The 22,090-nt window shown below is 36.1% G+C and overlaps 1 protein-coding gene and 1 non-coding gene across 4 annotated transcripts in view; both read right to left on the bottom strand.

Annotated features, from left to right (window-relative positions):
* LOC113403785 (calcium uptake protein 3, mitochondrial) overlaps nucleotides 1-22,090 on the bottom strand; it is a 73,640-nt gene that overhangs the window by 10,175 nt on the left and 41,375 nt on the right. The gene's annotated exons all lie outside the window — the stretch shown is intronic.
* Nucleotides 6,494-6,697, bottom strand: LOC113403856 (small nucleolar RNA U3). The gene has a single exon (XR_003369337.2). It is a non-coding gene; the product is annotated as a small nucleolar RNA U3 (small nucleolar RNA).

The following is a 22,090-nucleotide window of genomic DNA, read 5'->3' as shown; positions in this document are numbered from 1 at the left end:
CAGACGGTCAGTGTCAGGATCCTGTATTCCGAACATAAGCAGTAAACGAAGAAAATTCTCTCGCGTAAAGTTAACAATAAATTGTTATTTTCGTAACACGTTTATCGAAACCTAAAATCATGTCAAATTATGTCTTAATCCTAAAGTATATTTAAGCGGATTGACTAAATGAAAAAAGAAATTTTAGATCAATATTTTGCATTATCATTTCTTAGACTTAGTCTTGCAAAACGAAGTTGTTTTGCAAATTTCAAATCTCTATTTCTTATAGTTTAGATCGTGTGTTAATAAATAATTAGTCAAATTGGATTTTACCTTTTACATAATTATATAGATTTTATCAACTGTAATATGCGGCAAAGCGTAAAACCTCCGAATTGTCATTTGTGTATAAAACTTTATGTTTAAGTTTTTCACATCTAAATAATGAAATCATTGTTGCTTAAGATTCGAAAAGTTAAGATATTAACTGCAGCTGGCTTTATGGTATACAGTGTCGTGATATAATCATGTCTTTACTGACATGAACAGTATACAAATTGTGACCTAAAATTTATAGGTGTCCTAAATAAATAATAATCTTTGAAAATTGAATCTTTAAAACTATGAAACCAAAGAAAGAAATAGACGCAGTGAAATCTGGCTAAAGAACCAACTCACAAATTCATCAGCCATTAAACGATACAACCCGAACTCCGGATCGTCCCACAAACACGTCAGAGGTAGCGGCCGATGGCTCGGTAAATCAACGCGGCCGCCATTAACCATATCGCGACATGTTCAACTAATACGTTACAAATATTTGTACAAAGGGCACTGTTCAACCGTCGCTTAGATTTATTGGTGCGGCGGCCATTACAAATGAGAGTAAAATAATAGTATTTATAATACTGCCTAAGCGCAAGATGTGATCAGGTAACAGGATTGTACGTCTTTAAATAGCATCGAATAATTCGTATTGGGTTAAATATATTTGCTTATGTATTTTATTTATGAAAGTCTATCAATTGCATCAAATGAATCCATTTTCACTCCTGACAAAGCGAAAAAATAATTCATCGATTCGGAGAATAAACTTAAAATAATGTTCCATAATGTCCCAAAGTCATATAAATTAACAGTTAAGTGAAAAAATAGTCCTCTGTTATTTGACAGGTCTCTTAAAAAGCACAATTGCAAACCTATACAAAAAAGAATTAGTAATGATTCTATGTTCATGTAAGGTTCAGGATATAAACTCAAGTGTTTTTCATCAACACCAGCGATCTCCATAAGCTGGTCGAGAAGAAACGAATAATAATTACAACGTTATTACATTTCCTGAGAGCGGACAGAGTTTACGAGCAATGAGCTGCAGTATATAACACTTGTGAAACACACTGTATGCCCTGTACGGTAATCCAATCATGATATAAGTGGAAGCGAAAACCGGCCTTAAGTAACAAGTAATAAAGATCATTAATACACGATAGTATTATAATTAGTTGTATTGTTTCAGTAAGAAATATCTTAAAGGAGATACAAATTATCTCCACTTACTATGAAACTTATTGCATTGTTTTCACAAATATCTGATCTTCCTCGCTTGACTACGATCACTCAGAAGTTCTTCCTACGATTAATATTTATCTCCGTTCAGAAATATGTTTATCATTTACAAATTATTTGAGAATTTACTACATTTCATCCCTGACAGACGGCAGAATACGCGGTTGGAAAATTAGACAACTATTCCCGATTAGTATACTTTGGTTACTTTCATAGTATTGGCTTGCAATTTGCTATGAGGTAACGCTATAGATTTTTAAACTGTTTTAATCCTGCAAAAAGTGCTGCTCGGAATTTTTATAATATTGGTGCTTGAGACTCCTTTAGACATGTTTTTAAATATGTGGATACACTTAAAGTTGCTTCACAATATTCAGACAACAAATATATATTCAGAAAATATAGATATATAGATATTTTTGAAAGAAATTTTTCGTTCGTCGATTCGTCCTTCCGGATAATTTGAACGCGGAAAAGTTTTCGTGTCACGTTGCATGCTGAGGGTTATAGGAGGTCTGCGGATTTCTGGTTTGCGGTTCCTTTAATATTACACAATACAAGATTATATTAAACATGCAACAACTAGATGGGGTTCTGCTCAAGTTCTTCTCTTCCGATCGTAGATTTTTTTTATGGCGTATGTTGGCGGACGAGCATGGATTTTTGACTAACAATAAACGAGTTTAACGCTTCTATATTAAATAAAGATTTTGATTTAGATTTTAACTTTGCTTGGTTAACTCCATATTGTTATCACTTATCAAAATTTAATTACGTATTTAGACTAACTCTGCCCTTATATTTCCATATTTTTCTCGTGAAAGTCAACTCGTTAGGACTGACCCACAAAGCTGATCAATTATCGCACTTCGTTACAGTAATTACGGATACTCCGTGTTCTAATGCCGTTATCATGACAAATCAGACGCAATCAGAGACCTCCGCTCCTAGTGCGAACGAGACCTTGTAAATGTTCGTATTAGTCGACAGACGGTAACCACTATGTTGGTTAGGATGCTATTAATCAGTTCTAGTCGTAGGGGCTTAGTGTATGGTAAAAGAACTTAGCGGACGGTATCAGAACTATGAACCTAGCTAGGCATTTCCGGTATGTAATCTAGGTAAGTTTAAGAACATTATCCAGATTGTGTCGAGCCACTTTACATGTATTGTATATGCCAGTAAGCTTAAGTAGTAGGAGTAGAGTAGGTACGTTCTATCTTGAATTTATTTTTCCACTTATTCGAAAAAACGGCATTCGTCTTCTCGTCATACGGTAATTCCGCTCGTAGTGTTCACCGCTCTATAAATCAAACTCCGCCTTTGAGTCGCTAACCGCACAACGTATGTTTTTGTGCAAATAGACAATCCGCCTCTCCGCCAACCACGGACAGTTCACACTCTATTATTTTCACATTATTTGCGACTCGTAAGCAGGTATCACAATCAATCACGTAACTCCATTCAGCGCGCTTACTCCACTGCCTAGCATTTATCGGCTCCACTACCACTGTCCCCTAACTCACGGCTATTATATCGTCTAAATAGTTATAGATCTTTGGATGGTTTAACAATATTTAATTTTTTTGACAATCATTGGAATAATTCAAATCAATAACTTTATCACTTTCTTATATTGGGTTCCGCGTTAAGTTAGGAAGAATAAACAATTGGTGTCGATTATAACAATAGTATTCTTTTTTACTATATCAAAATATATCCATATTGTTTGTAACTTAAATAGATTTATACCAAAGCAATCTAAGTTAAACTTTAATTAAACTTGAACCAGTAACATGATATGATTTTTTATTATATATGTATGGGTGTTTCAATGCTGTTCATAATTACCTAAAACTTAACATTTCTTCCAAATTTAGAAATATATTATTATGAAAATCTTAAATCTTAATTAAGCCATCGAGTAAGAAGATCATGAGATACCACAGTATTAATTTGAAATCTGAATCCGACTTAAGAACTTATCTTAAGTACGAGTCTAATTACTTTACGTAAGCTTACCCGCGTGCCGTAACTGGTATTTCCAATGTTACCCAACTAACTACTGAACAATGAACATTCTGGGACAGGATCGATGTCGGACATTGGCCTAGCGCCAGTCAACTTGGTATTTTTGCCACTCGCACCTGACTAGTTTCTAGGCCAATGAGCACTGCAGTCTAGATTAATATCATGCTAATACCCTCCGCTGACAAGTGAACGACGAAATAAAAATACATTTAGATAAGCTAGCGTTAAATATTGAAACGTTACGAATTGCACTACTTGAGAAATTTAATTAATTACTCCCCTGTTTACGAAATGTTACGGCCAAAAGAGGCCTTTGTTTATGGCATTCTTTATAAACTATTAGTTCTGGAAATATTTGTAATTTCACACGTGTTATATTTAACTGTACCTGAAACACCCCATTTTCAACACCTTCTTATTATTGCAACTTTTCATATGACTCCATTAATAATGACGTTCATTTACTTTTTCAAATCATGTCGATTAATCTTTGAATGGAAAATCTTAATTAAATTTAAATTAACGTGTAATGTTTATTTAAGTTAAATATTATGTGCTTCGAGCATTCACGTTGTAAAGTAAATTGATAATCTTTTAATCTGATTCAATTATAAATGTATTCCAAAAACTTGAATTACCACCTGCCCTATAAACTTAAGTTCCTCATTAATTGAAAGTGACAAATTACAAAACGGACAAATATTTGAGAGTGGGAATTGATCGAGTTACAAGAGTAATATCCGACCAATGGCCATAATCACCATTCAGATAACAGTTGTCATTAGGATATCTTGGTCAGGAGTAAGAGTTTAACGAGCCGTAATATATGGGGGGCAGCTAGACTCTGAGTGTGTGAACGTACGTACAACTAGCATTTATATGTATATACATCGTTTAGATCTTATCAAAAATGTGATTTTAATTGATAGTAGAAATAATGACGAATCATTTTGTAGTGTTTTGATTGATTAAATTAAAAACTATGGCGGTAATTCGTAATTAAATAAAATTGTGTTATTCGGGAATCGTTGTAAACGGTGAACTTTGTAAAACTTTAATGGACGGAACAATTTGAGAGCAATATGCGGGTTGTATTACGACCATCATCTAAAAACTTGGCGTAAAACTGTGGAGCTTAAAGCTCTGCTGTGTCGTAATTAAATATCTACAAATGAGATTAAAGCAGTGCTTCTTTTAAATGAACATTATTTACACATTTAATCTTGGAAAAAAATCAAAATATTCCAGAATTAGTTAGTATACACGAATTCACAGAAAATTATTCCAAAATCCATGCAGATGATCATGCTCGGCAGTTCGCTAACAATAATAGACAATTTTAAAGTGTATCGCTAAGTATTGAAGAATAAAGAGACTAAGATGTCATCGTTTACTTTACATTACCTCATTGGATATTGCGAGTAAAGTTAATCAAAAGTAAATATTATGTACCTACGGCTGGAAAGTTTCTCTTTATAAACTTTAAAAGAAGTTAATATTATTGAGACTTACAGTTTACAAAGCATTTTTAAAACTGACTTGCCATCGTTAAACAAGTTTGAAATGTGCCCTCTTTTCTTGGCTTTCCAAAATTATTTAGTATCGGAAAATTTCATGATTCGTATACCCGTTAACGACACATTAATTCTACAGGGTCAAGGGACTCATTGAACTAGAATGACAATCATATGAATCTGGTGTCTGTGATAAGAACCAGCTCTGATAGTTGTTTGTTTTGCATCTCATTATGAAGTGATGGCTTCTTCGGTTTCTCACCGGACGAGTTGGCGTTCGAATTTCGATGTTGGAATTGTACACAGTTCGTTTAATTTTTATCTTATTATAACATAAAGTATGATTAACTTGCAACGATAAATTACATAACAGTATTATTATCAGTGTTAATTAAGTTAGTCATATATATAAAAATTGATTTCATGTATCTATTTGAGGTTAATTTACTTCGACACACTTGTGCAGATCAACGTTAAGTTAACATTTTATCATCGAGAAGTTTTTATGAACTTCAATTCACGACAATCGGTATATATACGCAGTAGGACTACGTCTACCAGTTTGACTGGGAATTTAAGGATTTTCGGATGCTGTAAGAAGATAATTCTAAAACATGTAATAGAGTGAACTAGCAGCCTGACGTGGCTGTACGTAACATGTTGATTGTAGTATATGATATTTAGTAGCCAAAAACTTTCTGTGAAACTCGCTGAAGATAAAGTACAGGCGCGTTCAAAAAAGCAGTGATTTTTTTGATGAGAGACAGTGTCACCACCATGCTTAAGCGCACGCTGTCGAGGATACCAGGATAACTTGGAACATAGAGAAAGGCAAGAGAAAAATGATCACCTTTGAAAAGTTTAGTACGTTTTAGTTTAGTGTTTAATTTCCGAAGACGTCAAATCAAAATCAAATCAAGTAAACTTCATAATGAAGCGTTTTTGAATCGTCGATATTAAAAGAACTACCACCGTTTCGGAAAGCAGCCTCCAGCGAGAAGAAACGGCAAGAAACTCGCATAGTTGCTCTTTTCAAATATACAGATTTACAATGCTGTTTTTTTTACAAAAATTAGTGTCCTGTGATGGAACCCCAGCCTAAATCCAGGCGTTTTTTTCTAAAAAGTACTAATTTAATGAATAATAAGACTTATTTATTAATTTAGTTTTAATAAACTATTTAAATTTCGTAAATGGTAAATTGGTTACATTTCCCGGTATCTTATTATATATGCGTATACCATTGCCCAAAAACGTTCTCTGTACCGTATGCAAACGGAAAGTCTTTATGTTGCGTTGGTACTTGCTACTTATTTTTAGTTCATGTAATAATAACACAAGTTATTAAACTCTTGCGATTATTGAATTTTAGTTTTAGATTATGATATGTTTTGGATTAAGCCGCTCAGACAGCGACAGCGCCCCACGCTCCTCTCCCGAGAGGGAGGAGTGAACGATCATCGAGGGCTGCCGGCCAAAGCCGTCGCCCGCCTCACGCTCAGGACGCCGCGCCACGTCTCATCTTCGCGACTGGTACGATCACACGTAGTATGTTGATCTCGTGAAGAGCTTACTATAGAAATGATCCTATGAAGTAAGGTCTTGACTCGGTCTGGTGCGACGGGCCGGTGTCATTCGTCGCACGAAAATCTGGCCAGCGCGATTCAGTTTAGCTGTTATATGATACAGCGCCATCTAGTGGTACATTTTAGACCTAATGAAATGACACTCTCTATCAACAAAATACTGATCTTAGGTCATAATTATAGATAGCCAATGCTTATAATTTCATATCTGTTAATAGTTGATGGATTACATTGGCACGGTAAATAATGGATCGTGTTATTATCGGGCAATTATCTACAAGAATATACGAGTGATTCGGATCGGTGATCTCCAAAACTTGCTCTTCTGAGAAAAAGTATCTGCATGATTGCATATTACCAGGTAACGTTAAACAAAGTTTTGTAAATAAACAGTCAATCGAATAATAGTCGAGTGTCGGTGCTCAGTGCTCAGTGCTCAGTCGATGCCGTCGTAACGCGATATCGCGAGCCGTACTGTTTGTAACTGGGGTTAGTCACTGTGTCTGTGTGTCACGGCGGACAGTCGATACGAGATTTAGATCCTACTTACGTTATAAATACGAAAGTGTGCAATCGACTCAAAAGCTAAGACTATTTACATGTTATTTACTGCGTAATTATAACGTTTAATGCCCTAGATTATGAACCGTGAGCGCGTTAAGTACTCTCGTATTGAATGTAAGCTTGTTTACTAACGAACGCATACGTATACTATGAGCACCCATTTATGTCTTTAAAGGAGTAAGTAGAAGTAGTTGGTAGTACTTGTTCGTGTGCTGCGTATTTTCGGACCCGATGTATGAGGTTTGGTTTGTGTATGTGTTCAATGAGCTTTTATCATACTTTAAGCCTGTTATAAGATAAATTCGTTTTTTTTAACGAGTAAATTGTAAGATATAAATTAAGAAAAGTAAAAAACCGATAATGTCTCACTGGAGGGCGAACGTCTGAGTTCTATTCTATGATGCCATCATCGAATTGATGGCAGATCATTTCATTCGACACATGATGATGTCGTTCACCACCGAGAAACGATATGAAGTTAAGTTACACGTCAACCAAAGTCAGTGTTTTTCAACTGAGTTTATATGTCGCACGAATTTCAACCGAAAAACACGTGTCTCCTATTCTTGAACATGTAACTCTTTTTTAAGCAACATTAACAGCCTGTAATTTTCCCACTGCTGGGCTAAGATCTCCCATCCCTTTGAGAGAAGGTTTGGAGCATATTCCACCAAGCTGCTCCAATGCGGATTGAGGAATGTTTTCCTTCACCGCCGAGCACGAGATGAATTATAAACACAAATTAAGCACGTCAAAAATTTAGTGGTGCTTGAACATGAAGCAATTAAAAGCAAGAATTAATTGAACGCGCATTGTAATACAAGTACTGCGTCCGACTGTACAATAATCGGACTTTCTCTGTAACTCTAGTAGCGTTAGTTACGTGTTTACTGTCACAGTGAGTTACTCCGCGGACAGTAAACAGTCGGAGATTTATCTTTCTGCGAGCTGTTTTGTTATTAAATACCGAATCGCAAAATTAATTATTGTCAATGTGGTTTTTAGATCCTTTCGAGCAATGTACGATATATCAACTCGATAGCTAGAGGTAGCTTACGATGGCTTGTCAAATGGCGATTCAGACTTGCTTGTAAGAGTTTGTTTGAATACAATTTATTTTGATTCAGATCGTTGTCGTCACGTTTAAATACAGGTTACGCGGACCGCGTATCGCTATCATTTAAAACGTAGAAGAAAGTTGTACGGCGGTTAAATCCATTAAAAATAGTTTTATTTCAATATCGGCTATTAATTGGAGGTCAGCCTGGTCACTTTAAAGATTAAACTTTTGAGCTTTACGGAAAAAAAACATGAAGATAATACAGATGTTTTCGAGTTGTGAGCATCTGTGGACCCCATCCAGGTGGTATCTAAGTAAGGTCGAGACGTGTGAAGATTAGCTGCTGTTGTGTCTCTGTAACCATTTTTTGCTGCTATTGGGAAGACGTCATCTTCGCCCATTGACAATGACACTCAGAAATGTAAACCACTTCTTATATCGACAATGCGCCGATATATATATATATATACACCGACAAAAGGGCTAATACCAGAACTCGGCTATAAAACGTTTGACTGTTTGGCGGTAGAATTAATGACTATAAGATGGTAACCTCTAATACAGAGTCTCGATTCTAAGAGGCACGTCAACAATGTCAACGAAGTGGCAAATCTATCAGCGATTGCCGTCCACATTAAGTGGTAACGGCTATTAACGAGATCTCCGAGAGCGGTACTGTTAGTGAACTCCTAACCGCTAAACCGATGATCCCGTGGGATTCCAGGGAGACTATAAATAATCCGGGACATAGCCGTAATGGCTCTTACTGTATTTCAAGTAATCTAGTTCACCTTTGAACTTTGGGGTAATAAGTTTAGATGGATGTTTTAAAGTAACTGCGTCTGTCGCGTTCGGCGCAAGATAACGTGCAGCGTAATTTACTTCACTTGTAATAAATATGTTCACATCATAACATGCTTATTTATCTATTTGTCTGTATGAAGAACGCTGGTACCGTCTGGTGGATCATTTTGGGAACTTCTCTTTACACATACTCGTATGTCAGTACATCTACTCAAAGGGAGCGTGGTCTTAATTATTGTTCGTTGTTTATTTTCTTCCAATGAATCTTGTAAAAAAAATTGTTTGGGAAGGAAGAAGCCCATACTATGTAAATACACGTACTACAACGTGGTGTTGTGTTATTGTTGTTGATTCCACCGTTTTGTTGTTATCAACACTGACGACGATATTATTAAAATGTTTACACACGTGTAATAAATTAAACTTGAATAAATGAACTCAAATTTTAAAAGAACCCACGCTAATTAGCAATTTTGTTGATCTAAAGACGCACACACACAGACACACGAGTGTGAACTGCTGCACGTTCGACAGTCAAATAAAGCTTTCGAATCTGAGAGACTAAAAGTCGAGGTAGTTCGGTGGTTTGGGTTTAAATCCGATTAATGATTAATGTCAATTCACCAATCCACCTTGGAACAGCGGGGTCATATAATCTCTTAAATGATTTAATTTAATATTTGGTTTTTCGTTAAAAAACATTAAAAAAGAATACAGTACACCAATCCACTCATTAATATACATCTTAAGTCTTACGTAAGTGCATTAAAAATGTGTCTAAAACGAAACTAACAAGTTTAACGAGATTACGCATCATACAACATACACACAAGCCATTAGCCTCTCAGATATAACTCCTGACTCAAGTGTTTGTGATCCTTTTAAGTGCAATTAGCGAATATATCATAACGAATAAGCAACTAGTTTTTTATAGGCTCGAAACAATGACTTACTGTGGAAACTGCGAACAATCATACGCGCGCACTAGAAATCCGTCACGTACGCACTCTAGGTCACTCGGCGTGTTGGCGTGACAGCCGAACGGATACGATTCCATTTTTCATTTGTATTTCACCTCGCACGGCATATAATAATCGTCAAACGCTATGGGCGCATGGATAGAATAAAAAAAAAATAAGAAAATTAAAAAAAAATAAGCATAAGTTAAAAGAAATTCTTAAAAAAAAATGCTATTACACACTCGAGGAATATCTGACAGATAAAATTGTGATAGAACGTCCATCTCTCTAACATTTGCTATGCCCTAGCAGGGTTTATTTCGTGTAAACTAAAGTTTAATTGTATGTGTGAGCATGAAACTGCAAATAAAATAAATAAATAAATAAATATGATCCATTTTAGATCTTGCTATCTTTTGTTTTCAAAAGCCTCCTCAACGAAAAGGCTTAGAGCTATTTCGACCACGCTGCTGTTGTAACACGCACGAAACCTCACAAGGATTTGTTATCGGCGAGATCGAAAAGAAAAGTGAAGTGAGCCAGTGGAACGATACAGAGGAACTTACATCGCATGCTGGCGGCGCATTGATTGCAGCACTGGTTTACATTGATTGAGGATCGAATGCGTATAAGCGGTGGTGATCAGGTGGTCAATTAGTTCGGCTTCCTGTTACAAATGAAAACGTTCGTTTTTGATTTATCCCTTTTTACTTGACCATAGTCTTGATTATCCCCCCGGGAACATTCAATTATAAAACACAATCCAATGGCTTTTATGAAACCACGGACGGCGATAGCTCACAATACTCTAGATCACTCGGTATAATATACCACTTGATATAATACTTATTATCTTTATACCAAAAAACAGATCGCAAATATTTATATTCAAATTAAACTTTTCTTATTAAAACCTGCGCGAATCTTAAATTGCTAGGATAATCATTTATAATCCTCATCCCATAACTAGTAGAGTCATAGAAACATAATATGCAATACAGAATCCGGTGTTATCGCTTCCTAGCGGTTTCTCGCAGACAACCTTTGAGTTAGGTTAATCGAAAATTGAATAAAGAAAACATTAGGGCGAGTGCTGCAATTATTTATACACACAAACATACAATTACTTATTTAATATCTCGCGCGGTAGTGTCGCTCACAATATTTATATTAACGTTTATTAACGGTTAACTTGCGGTCAATTTGTTAGTGCATTAAAATGTAGCCCACCAGTGCGCTATCAGACGAAAATTGCCAAAATGGTCCACTGCTCTAAAGGCATAAAACCCGTACGCTTGATCAATTTAATTTTCGATATAAAATATATTTATTTTTGTTTTGAATAACTACGTACTATTATACAGGTGTCCCAGAAATCAACGTCAAGCCGGCAATGGGCGATCGGGCAATTGATGGGGGTTATCAGAAAAATAAGAAAACAAATATTTATAAATAATTAAAAAAAAATATTGGCTTTACAAAAAAAATCGAGAAATTGTCATCCTGTGACAGCCTTTCAAGCTTTCTGACCACGAATCTTGATCATGTTTTGATTTTTTTTGTGTAACGGGTCCCTGAATAACCGTATTACAAATAGTATACAGACACATACATTGCCAATACTGACAATAATCTTGTACCTACAAGTATAAACACTGCATATTGTTAAAAACTCGCCGATGTGGATGCCGCACCGTTAGTTGGGCAGCTTCACAGTTCAAATTCGCTTCCGCCAGCTGCACGAAGCGCTTCAATCACGCTCCGATCTCCACGTGGTGCCGCGCACTTTGATGGTGTAAATCTTTATCTCAGTCGCTGTGGATGAATCTTTTAATGAAGCGGCGTCACTGCCATCGTCGGCGTAGTGTACTACATTGTCAATCAGTTTTATAATTATATTAATTTGTTTTCACAAATTGTATTCAAAACATAATTAATTTTGAGTAACAGATTTTAGGAGATATTTCATAACATGTTAATTATTTCTTTGGTGTCGTTGTAACATCTGAAAGCGAGGCTGACGTCAAAACAACGCGCCGCCTGACGGGCGAGTTTAATTCGTTTCTGACATTTCCGAAACTGATGAAAAATAATCTTCGAAACTCGTGCCAGCCTTTTTGGGGATTCGGTTACTACATTCAAGAAACGATTCGATTTGCTTACGATACTTAGGATACTAGAATTCTAGGCGTAATTCAAACCGAATCCCCCGATCTTTCATACAATAGGCTTAGACAAAGTACATTTGACAATTGTTGATGCGATATGAAACTTTGCTTTTGTCTAAATTGTATTTAATTAATTAGGTATATTGGTCAATTCTTGGTCAAATCAAATACACAACGGCCTTGTCTACAAACGAAAACGATAAAGGCTATGTTGGTTAGGGTCTCTGACTTTTAATCCATAATCTGACAACTAAATGTTTACGGCAATCCACCGACGAATAGGTTCACTTTACCTGCTACATACCTGAATAAAATTTTCGATCTTAAATATGTAGATTTCAGATAAGATTATTAATTAATTTGGACTCTATGTGAACATAGTCGCGTGCACCGAGCACTGGTTAACTGAGGCCTGAGTGTTACACAATTCCCAGCAGTTACGCGTAGTTACGTCACACTGTAGAATCGATAAATCTTCGTGTGTCGTTTGTTACGAACTCAATCAAAATTCTTCCATCCGCCGCCCGCCGCCCACCGGTTCAACTATTATGGCACCTCGGGTGTTACCATTAAACGCTATTAATACACCTTCCCTTAAAGCCAATTTCACACTATAGTTGCTTTCAAACATTCCTTATTAAAAAAATATTACTAAAGCAGCCATATTATACTGTACAAGATTGCATAGACGATAAAGAGCTTGACATTAGAATTCGTTAATTTTCATACAAGACACTTAAATTTAATTATATATGTTTACTAAATGAATGTGTACGATGGAATAAAAATAATAATTACTGAGTATCTTACCGGTTTTTTAGTGTAGAATCTACATTCCGAATCGGTAGAAGCCTTACCCAAATTAAATTGAAAAATGACGATTTAAAAGTTCATCCAAGTGCCCACTTGAATAAAGTATATTTTGATTAAGAGACATGTTGACTCTTGTTATTATAGAATGGATTTAATAATAAGAATCTGGAACTTCGAGAAACATGTCAAGTCGAAGCCGGAAGTAGTTTAAAAAACCATTACCGAATTCCCAAGTGTATACGCCGCCTTTTAGTTTTACCTATGTCATGTATGTTTCTTTGATAACAATTTACGCTAATGGCGAAACGGATGATTCGAATCGATGGCCGAAGTTAAATATTTGTTTAAACTGTAACCGGTTCCGTTCAGATTCAAAAACATACGGACAAGTATTAAGTTAAACACATACATACGTACCTATATAATTTTAAACAGTGTTGATTCTATTTTCGAACCGACTATAGCTCACTCAAAGAGGGTTAGTGTCTCCCGCAGTTGTGTGTTCACACGTATAGCATTTGACTGCATCGTTGTTCCGGCCGCTAGTTTCTAAGGTTTTACATCTTGACGTCCTAGGTTCAAACCCCGGGCCAATCAAAAGTCATTGGCATTTTATGGTGTTAACACTGTTACGCCTCGGCACGTAAAGCCGTTTTCCAATGTCTAAGCTCGGATGATTGCCTTATTAGCACATCTGATTGTAAGACTAAGGGACCCTGTTGGTAGGGCTTTGCAAGCCCGTCTGGGTAGGTACCACCCACTTATCAGATATTCTACCGTCAAGCAGCAGTACTCAGTATTGTTGTGTTCCGGTTTGAAGGGTGAGGTGAGCCAGTGTAACTACAGGCACAAGGGACATAACATCTTAGTTCTCAAGATTGATGGCGCATTGGCGACGTTAGGAATACTTAATATTTCTTATAGCGCCAATATCTTTGGGCGATGGTGATCACTTACCGTCCGGTGGCCCATTTCGTCCGCCAACCGATATCATAAAATAAAATAAAAATGGCGGTAATGAGCAGTACATCATCAATATACATTTTGGTCGTATATAATTTTTAAAATTAAAATTAATGTAACTTTATTTAAGAAGGCCTTTAGAAGCACTTTTAAATCATCATTTAACAAAACTGTATTAAACTTATATCTACCAAGTATCTGAAGATGTTCGATACCAACAGGTCGTATCTCAATTATGTTTAAAATGCAAATGCTTATGATAGCTTAATTATTCAAAGTGTATGAAATAATTCAAACAGTAATAATGTTTTGTCCCCAGCCTGATTAGTCTTTTAAGTTGTGTGCGATTGGTTCTGCCAGCACTTGTAGTGGATTTTATATTAAGTGGGTTCAATCTTGCAACTGAATTTGAAAACAGCAGCAATTGAGCTCAAATTTTGCATATTCTTTTGGCCCCGGTAAACCTAGTTCACTAACGATGTAGATTTTTCAAAATTGTCACCCAAGTGAAAGAAACTTTATTTTTACATAATTGAATAAGATTATTGTTGTGACATAACAAGGGGTAAGATTATCGTTTTTAAAAAAAGGCTTTTGTAACTATTTATAAAATATATCCGATTTAATTTAGTCACCAGTGAGACAGAGTGCAATTGTCCAACTGCTGGGCTAAGGGCTCCTCTCATTTTGATGTTTTAGGATCACTTTACCTCCCTGCTCCAATGCAGTTTGGTTGATACAAGTATGGACGTTTAAATAATTTTCATCGAATATGCAAGTGCACTCCTTGATAACATTGGAACCCGCGAACATCGGTTAATATTCATCAGTTCTAACCACTGGGCCGCCTCGGCAACGGTTATGTATGGATTTTAAAGTAACATTAGTTTATCCCGCACGCAGGCGCGCCGTCGTCGGACGCATGAGTGATTTAGACGAGCAAACACAGCCATTCGTAACTGTCCAATTGTAATTAAACAATACTTTGTGAATTTCATCTCGCGCTCAATCTGACGTCAGCTGACGGGCGCGGAGCATTGGAAGGCACTTGCGAGATCCGTTTGAATTTCGTATTTTTATAAAGCTTTGTGTACACAACATACCGCTTTGTATTAATACGACAGGAGTCATTCTGTACAACGAAACTACTGAACCAATTGTGACGAAACATTCGGCTAGTTTGTTTATACCGTGTCCTACAAAGGTGCGATAATCATACGCGATATTACACTAGTTACAATAGTCGCCGGTAAACACAGTATCTGTTTATGCGCGTGTGTTTAAATTATCCACCGATCATAAATATACGTTGTACATTATTAAAAATAGATAGTTATAATATATAATACTAATTTAAAGTCAAATTATTGTCTGTATCTTACTTTTATTTAATTTAAATCTATTTTTAGTAGTCCGGACCATTAAGTAACAATACGTGAACAGGCAGGTCGACTGACGAATGACAAGCAGACAAAGCCGAGAGAAGCGTAATGAAGTAAACTGTGAGAGTATACTTTATATACACTTTCATACATAATATTTTATGATATATTATGTAATTATTGCACATCTAGAGGCAAAATATGTATACAGTAGGTACTACTTAGGAAGTTTAAATATTATCAATTTAATAAAATAGGAAATCATTGTAGAAAAATAAGGTTATTTCTTATAAATGTTATCGTTAAGTAATTTGAACTTTTTTGATACTTTATTAATTTCGATGTTCCAACTGCTTCGTTAATGTAGTTGGTTTATAAGGCTATACGATCACGAGGGTTCGTTTCCAAATCCGGACAATAAACCTGTAGCCTGTGTAGCCTGTACTTAGGAAGCTTGCATAGCAGAGCCTAGGATAGCTCGTAAAGCCATTGAATCCACGACTAAAGTATCTCCCGTCGTGACGTAGTGGACTCCCATCGGATGACGAAAGTAAGGGCAGCAGGTGTGTACCTTTATAAATACCCTATTGTAGTACATCATTGGATCATATACAGAAATGAATGGCGTAATCATAAACATATATTTATAATTGGAAAAGTAATCGTACTGTCGAGTACGATTACTTGTTTTCCATACATTTTAGATGTTTATTTTCTCGAAACACTTTAGTAACTGATTGCACTTAATATCATGTGCATATTTAATAATAATGAACGATTAACATACTCCGGAATTTGAAACAAGTGAAAGCTGTACACGAGGGAACAAGAGTACGAACAGGACGGCTTTAAAACGCACAGACTCGTTCCGAATCTCTTATACCGACCGTACGAGTTATTTAAAAAGTAACTCAATCGAATGTTTGTTTGGTGACAAGGAACAGGTAAATCTTTTTTGAGTTTACGTTTGAATAAGAACGAATAGAGGCTCCGCATTATATCAAATTGTTACCGATGTGAGGCTTATGTACAGATCAAAACCACCAGAATTGTACTACCACCCAAACAGTAAACTTTTAGAATTGCAATATTTTGGCTTAAATTGATTAAACGTGCCAGTGAAATCACAGGCTATATCTCAACAGCTTAAATCCCACGGCTGTCTACTGTCAGTGTAAAGAGAGATTTAGTAATTATGTTCTATTAAAGGTACTTCACACGTCCCTCCAAAGAGGGGCCTTAAAGGGGGCTTTCCTTATAAATACATAGGCTATGTTCGTGTGTTACGAGTGAGATAAACATACACGAACAATGTAACTCGCCTAACGGAGCGCGTATCTCCTCAGCGCATTATCTAAGTTCTTCCGTTGAAGGGTGAAGCCTGCTGAGAGCTCCCCGGCGCCGGACGGCCGCTATCGAGATAACGACGACTGATAACGAAGCGGTGATGCTGTAATCACGATTTGCACTCACTACGTTTTCAATTTATCCGAGAATACACTGCGCAGCCTTACGTCTTTACACTTCGATTTATTTTAACACATTCCATACATATTGTAAGATATTTTCGAATTAATCAAATTTTTACGCGTGAAATCGTTTGACCGAGTTATAACAATGGTGGCAAATGTCAAAGAAAAGCTAATTATAGTAAAATTATAGTCCAGAGTAACAGGCGATAGGAAGGCAACCCGATACGACTGGGACAGATCAAGTGCAGAGATGATGTTATCTGAGGCACAATAGTAGAGGCACTCATAATTTCTTGACATAATATCAATATTTTTACTGCCGTACAGCTACGCACCGGACTAGCGACGCAGTCAAACTTCATGCAAAGCTTTAACGCAATGTTTTCTTTACAAAATGAATTAAAACTGTATTTCAGTTAACGTTCGTTTCGGTTATGATTCGCGTGTATGACTCAATGAATGATCGACTTCAAACATTTTATCAAGATCAATAATTATTCATTTAAAATTTACCATTTTAATATTTTCGAAGCAACCCTTCTAAGATTCTTACTCAACTGATTTCAATTATTTTGTAGCTTTGAAATGTTTATTTAGTCCAGTAGTATAATATAAAAATCTGTGTAGGATAATTACTGCTGTCTATATCACAAATACCAAACACACATGTAAAGTCGTAAAATTGAATGCAGTTAATACAGAAATCCACATCTCAATACACTTTACAGTCAAATCGAATACTTGAAAGGATCTCTTACAACTTAAACAAATTTATTGCGTTTTATAGACTCTTATATTAACGTTCATTAATATTTATAACACTATAAATATTTAATAAAGGGCCCTTCAGACTTGACGCTGTACAACTCGCAGGAGAGCGAAGATAGGAATTAAAGCGTCATAAACAGATTAACAATACAGCTACGGTTATTTATACGTATTAAAAGTTTTATAATCTCTTCGCTCGATATGGATTACTATAATAGGTTTTTGTTTGATTTTATGTCGTCTTAATAGAAAGATTGTACACGTGTTTACATTATGACGAGCTACACGTTCGTAGTGCGCTTTATTAACTTAGAACAAAAATTATTACCCAGGTGCTGTTGCCATTGAATTTTTCAATATAGCCTTTGTTACTCTCCTACCGATAACAGAACACTTTACCAATAAAACAACTCGATGCTCTAATAGATTCGGACAAACCAACAAATACTATCGTTTAAAATATTATTGAGAGTACATAAATGATACATTATGATAAAGTATTTAAAATAAGAGATCATTATTTATCATTTAAACATCGAATGGTCTTTATTTTACATATATTTTTAATATCTAGTAATATTCAAAATTAATAACTAATTAGAAATTATTAATCAACGATTAAACGAAATAATCATAAATACTGTTTGGTAAACGCCTCGCAATGAGCTATTATTTTAAATGAATATTCAAAAGGCATTAAGTTATTAGCTATCCGACTCGTGTGATAGAAATATGAGCTTAATTATATGAAAAACTGACGTAAGATAACACAATTTTGTTTGATTGTGACAATTTAATACGAGTCTAGTGCTGGAAGATACATATTTCATCTCAAAGTGATAACCTGGCCTTTCATCCTTTTATCTCGTGACGTCACATGATCTCGTAGTTCTACTGTTGCTTATTTTAGCCGAACTCTTGTTAATTTTGATAATGCTGAAAATCTTACTTACTGTTTTTTTTTATTAATTTATATATTTAATATATTGAAGAACAGATGTAAAAAAATATCTTCGTTTTTAATTAAGAAAGTGAAATTTTTGGCTTTTCTCATATATTATGCCTGTATTGTACATAATTGGTCTCTCGTCTGGGATTACTTTGAATGTTCATGGAAACCGCATTAAAATCCGTTTCGTATTTTAAAATATCTAAGCGTACAGAGAGCTAGTAGCGGCTCTGTTTTATACTGTGTACATACGTCCCTAAAGCCTTTCGAATTTACAACGGGAGTAATTCTGAAATGTTGTGTACATCCTTAATTTATATTCACATAAGTAGAAACTTGTTATAAAAAAGAAAATGTTGAAAATATATACAGTTGGTAATCTTTTCTTTGATAAATTATTAAATATACGTAAGTTTAACTTTTTTTGACGACCTCCGTGGTCGAGTAGTGTGTACACCGGTTTTCATGGGTACGCCACTCCGAGATCCCGGATTCGATTCCCGGCCGAGTCGATGTAGAAAAAGTTCATGAGTTTTCTATGCTGTCTTGGGTCTGGGTGTTTGTGGCACCGTCGTTACTTCTGATTTCCATAACACAAGTGCTTTAGCTACTTAAATTGGGATCAGAGTAATGTATGTGATGTTGTCCAATATTTATTTATATTTATTTATCAGCTCAGGTATTTCAATCACTGACCCTAATTAGAAGAAGGAATTTTATTAAAAATAAATAAATAATTAAATGCGATACGCATTATATAACTACTATGAATACTACAAAACATGAAAATAATAAAATATATTGATAAAATGCAAAAAATAAAGTCATTCTCGGAATCACAGACAAAGACAGAGACACGATCTGAGTAAACATCTCACGATTAACTAAATAAAGAGGTTCAGCTCGCACTTTCAGATTTAACCGAGGCAAGAGTTTACGGAGAAGGCATCTTATGACGAAAGCTTTATAATTTATTCTTAGACGGTGATTTAATTGTGGAATGTTATTAAGGAATTAATATATTGCAAGTAGATAATAGCCATAGGGTAAGCCCATCTATTGGTTAATTTACTTTTGTACATTAAAATACTACTAAGTTCTTAATAAATTATTTTCTTTAGTCCTAGTTATTTAAAGGTTCAAACATTGTGTTGGATAGAATCGGAATGAGTAGATATGTATATGTTAATGTGATTGTAGTCAGATATACAAATAAAATAGCTTATCCAGACTCTAAGGTAGCTCCACGCGAAGCACACGCAGTCAACACGACGAACACTGGAACGAACTCGTAAGTCAGATAACGGACGTGGGCGCGCGTCCACCGGATTGAGCCGTGAACACTGACGGCGCGAGAACAGGCGATGTCGTATTATAGTCCTGAGATATTGAAACGATAACACGTCAAATTGTTCACTCGGCTGCCATGTTCTCGGGGCCGGGAGTGGCATAAAGTAGCCAGATTTAGGTCAACTCTTCGTATGGAAACATTTCGTCCTGCTTCCTTTCCGCTTTCAAATACATACGACGATATTCGGAACATAAGAACGTATTATTATATTTGTTGTTAATTATATAATTTAAGTCTGCAAAGGCGGAAAAGCAATATTAAATAAACAACTTCGAGAAGATAAATGTTCTCAGACGAAACACGCAGGTCATAATGTTGAAATATCAATAAACAAAGGCTTATGAACTGAATGTTTGCTATAATAATTCACTCCCAACGAAAAGCCCTTATTGACCTTGAGATAAAACGTAATCAGCTTGAAGGGTCGCACCACACGGAACCTCGCTAAATTTACATTCATGGAAACGATACGGGAGGTTATCTCCCTCCTCCGGACTTAAAGAATGGCGTCTATTCCAACGGCGCTGCAGATAGCCCGCAGTGTCCGAGCGAAGCTATTTAATATTAAAATTACTCCAGCATTATGTGTTCCTTATCGTTTCTGTTTCCGCATCGGCTCCTCGCGGCTCCTCGCGGCCCTGGAATGCTCACTTTACTCGTTGGACAAAGGGATCGCCGTCTGATTGTATGACTTTAGCAAATGATCTCGGATTTTGATGCGAATTGAGACTGCATTGTCCGAAAACCTTTGTACTACGAGGATGCGGTGACACTTCCGTGTTGTAAAGTTGCTACAAAACCTGCGCGACGACTGTACATATGTAATAGTGTACTTGATAATGGGTATACTCCAATTGTACTGGGTTTAGTGTAACATTTTTATATCTAAGTGGGTGGAGCCCAGATTAGAACACGTGTTTATGGCTTTCGGTGGTGGCTTTTGTGCAAGCCCTTCTGGGTAGGTATCGCTGATTCGTCAGATACTCTACCATAAATAAACATAACATAATCAGCCTGTAAATTTCCCACTGCTGGGCTAAGGCCTCCTCTCCCGTTGAGGAGAAGGTATGGAGCATATTCCACCACGCTGCTCCATTGCGGGTTGGTGGAATACACATGTGGCAGAATTTCGTTGAAATTAGACACATGCAGGTTTCCTCACGATGTTTTCCTTCACCGCCGAGCACGAGATGAATTATAAACAAATTAAGCACATGTAAATTCAGTGGTGCCTGCCTGGGTTTGAACCCGAAATCATCGGTTAAGATGCACGCGTTCTAACCACTGGGCCATCTCGGCTCTACCGCTGAACAGCAATACTGTTTTGTTGTATTCCGGTGTTAAGGGAAATTGAGACAGTAACTGCAAGCAAAAGGGTCATTACATCTTCGCTCTCAAAGTTTGTGGCGCATATCTATTTTATCTTATTATTTTTATAAATAAATATAAACTTTAATACTGCTGCTTAGACGGTCCAGGTCGCCCAGTGGTTAGAACGCGTGATCTTAACCGAAGATTGCGGGTTCAAGCCCGGGCAAGCACCATAGAATTTACATGTCTCTAACAAAGAGCCATCTTTCTAATTATAGCAGCCAAATTTTCAGTAAGGAAAATTTTTATCGTATATGTGTGGTCTCCAAACGAATAAAAAAAGCTGTGCGCCGCGCAACAAGTTGCATATTTATATCAAGTTCATAGTTCACACACAGACAGTTATCAGACTAAGCCTCACACAAGATCTCGTCACACACATAAAAATGCGATTAAATTTGAATTTCAAATCTCACAGACATAATACTTCTTACGATTGTTTTATTTTTTCGTAACCCGTCCACCGAAGTGCTCGTGTTGTGTAAAGCTTTATACTCACTATTACGACCGATGAAAATATCACAAGGAAATATATAATGTTTTGCATGAATTATTCCGTAGAAATGTTGTTGACCTGGAACGAGGCGATCTGTTCGCTTCATGTCTGTTTTATAGCGACGTAAAACGATCACGCTTTAGGAGACAATGTAGAGGACCACTCGGTGATGTTTAGCATGGAATACTCCAATATACTTGACATATTTGACGGCGTTTTGATCTCAGCGACGAGATGATGTTTGAATGAACGGAACCGTGGCTCGTTTTATCTATACAAAAATAATAGTAA

Source organism: Vanessa tameamea, chromosome 20 (genome assembly GCF_037043105.1).
Source record: "Vanessa tameamea isolate UH-Manoa-2023 chromosome 20, ilVanTame1 primary haplotype, whole genome shotgun sequence".
Lineage (NCBI taxonomy): Eukaryota > Metazoa > Arthropoda > Insecta > Lepidoptera > Nymphalidae > Vanessa > Vanessa tameamea.
The sequence above is the reverse complement of the archived record's forward strand: the minus strand, read 5'-3'. Positions and strand labels throughout refer to the sequence as shown.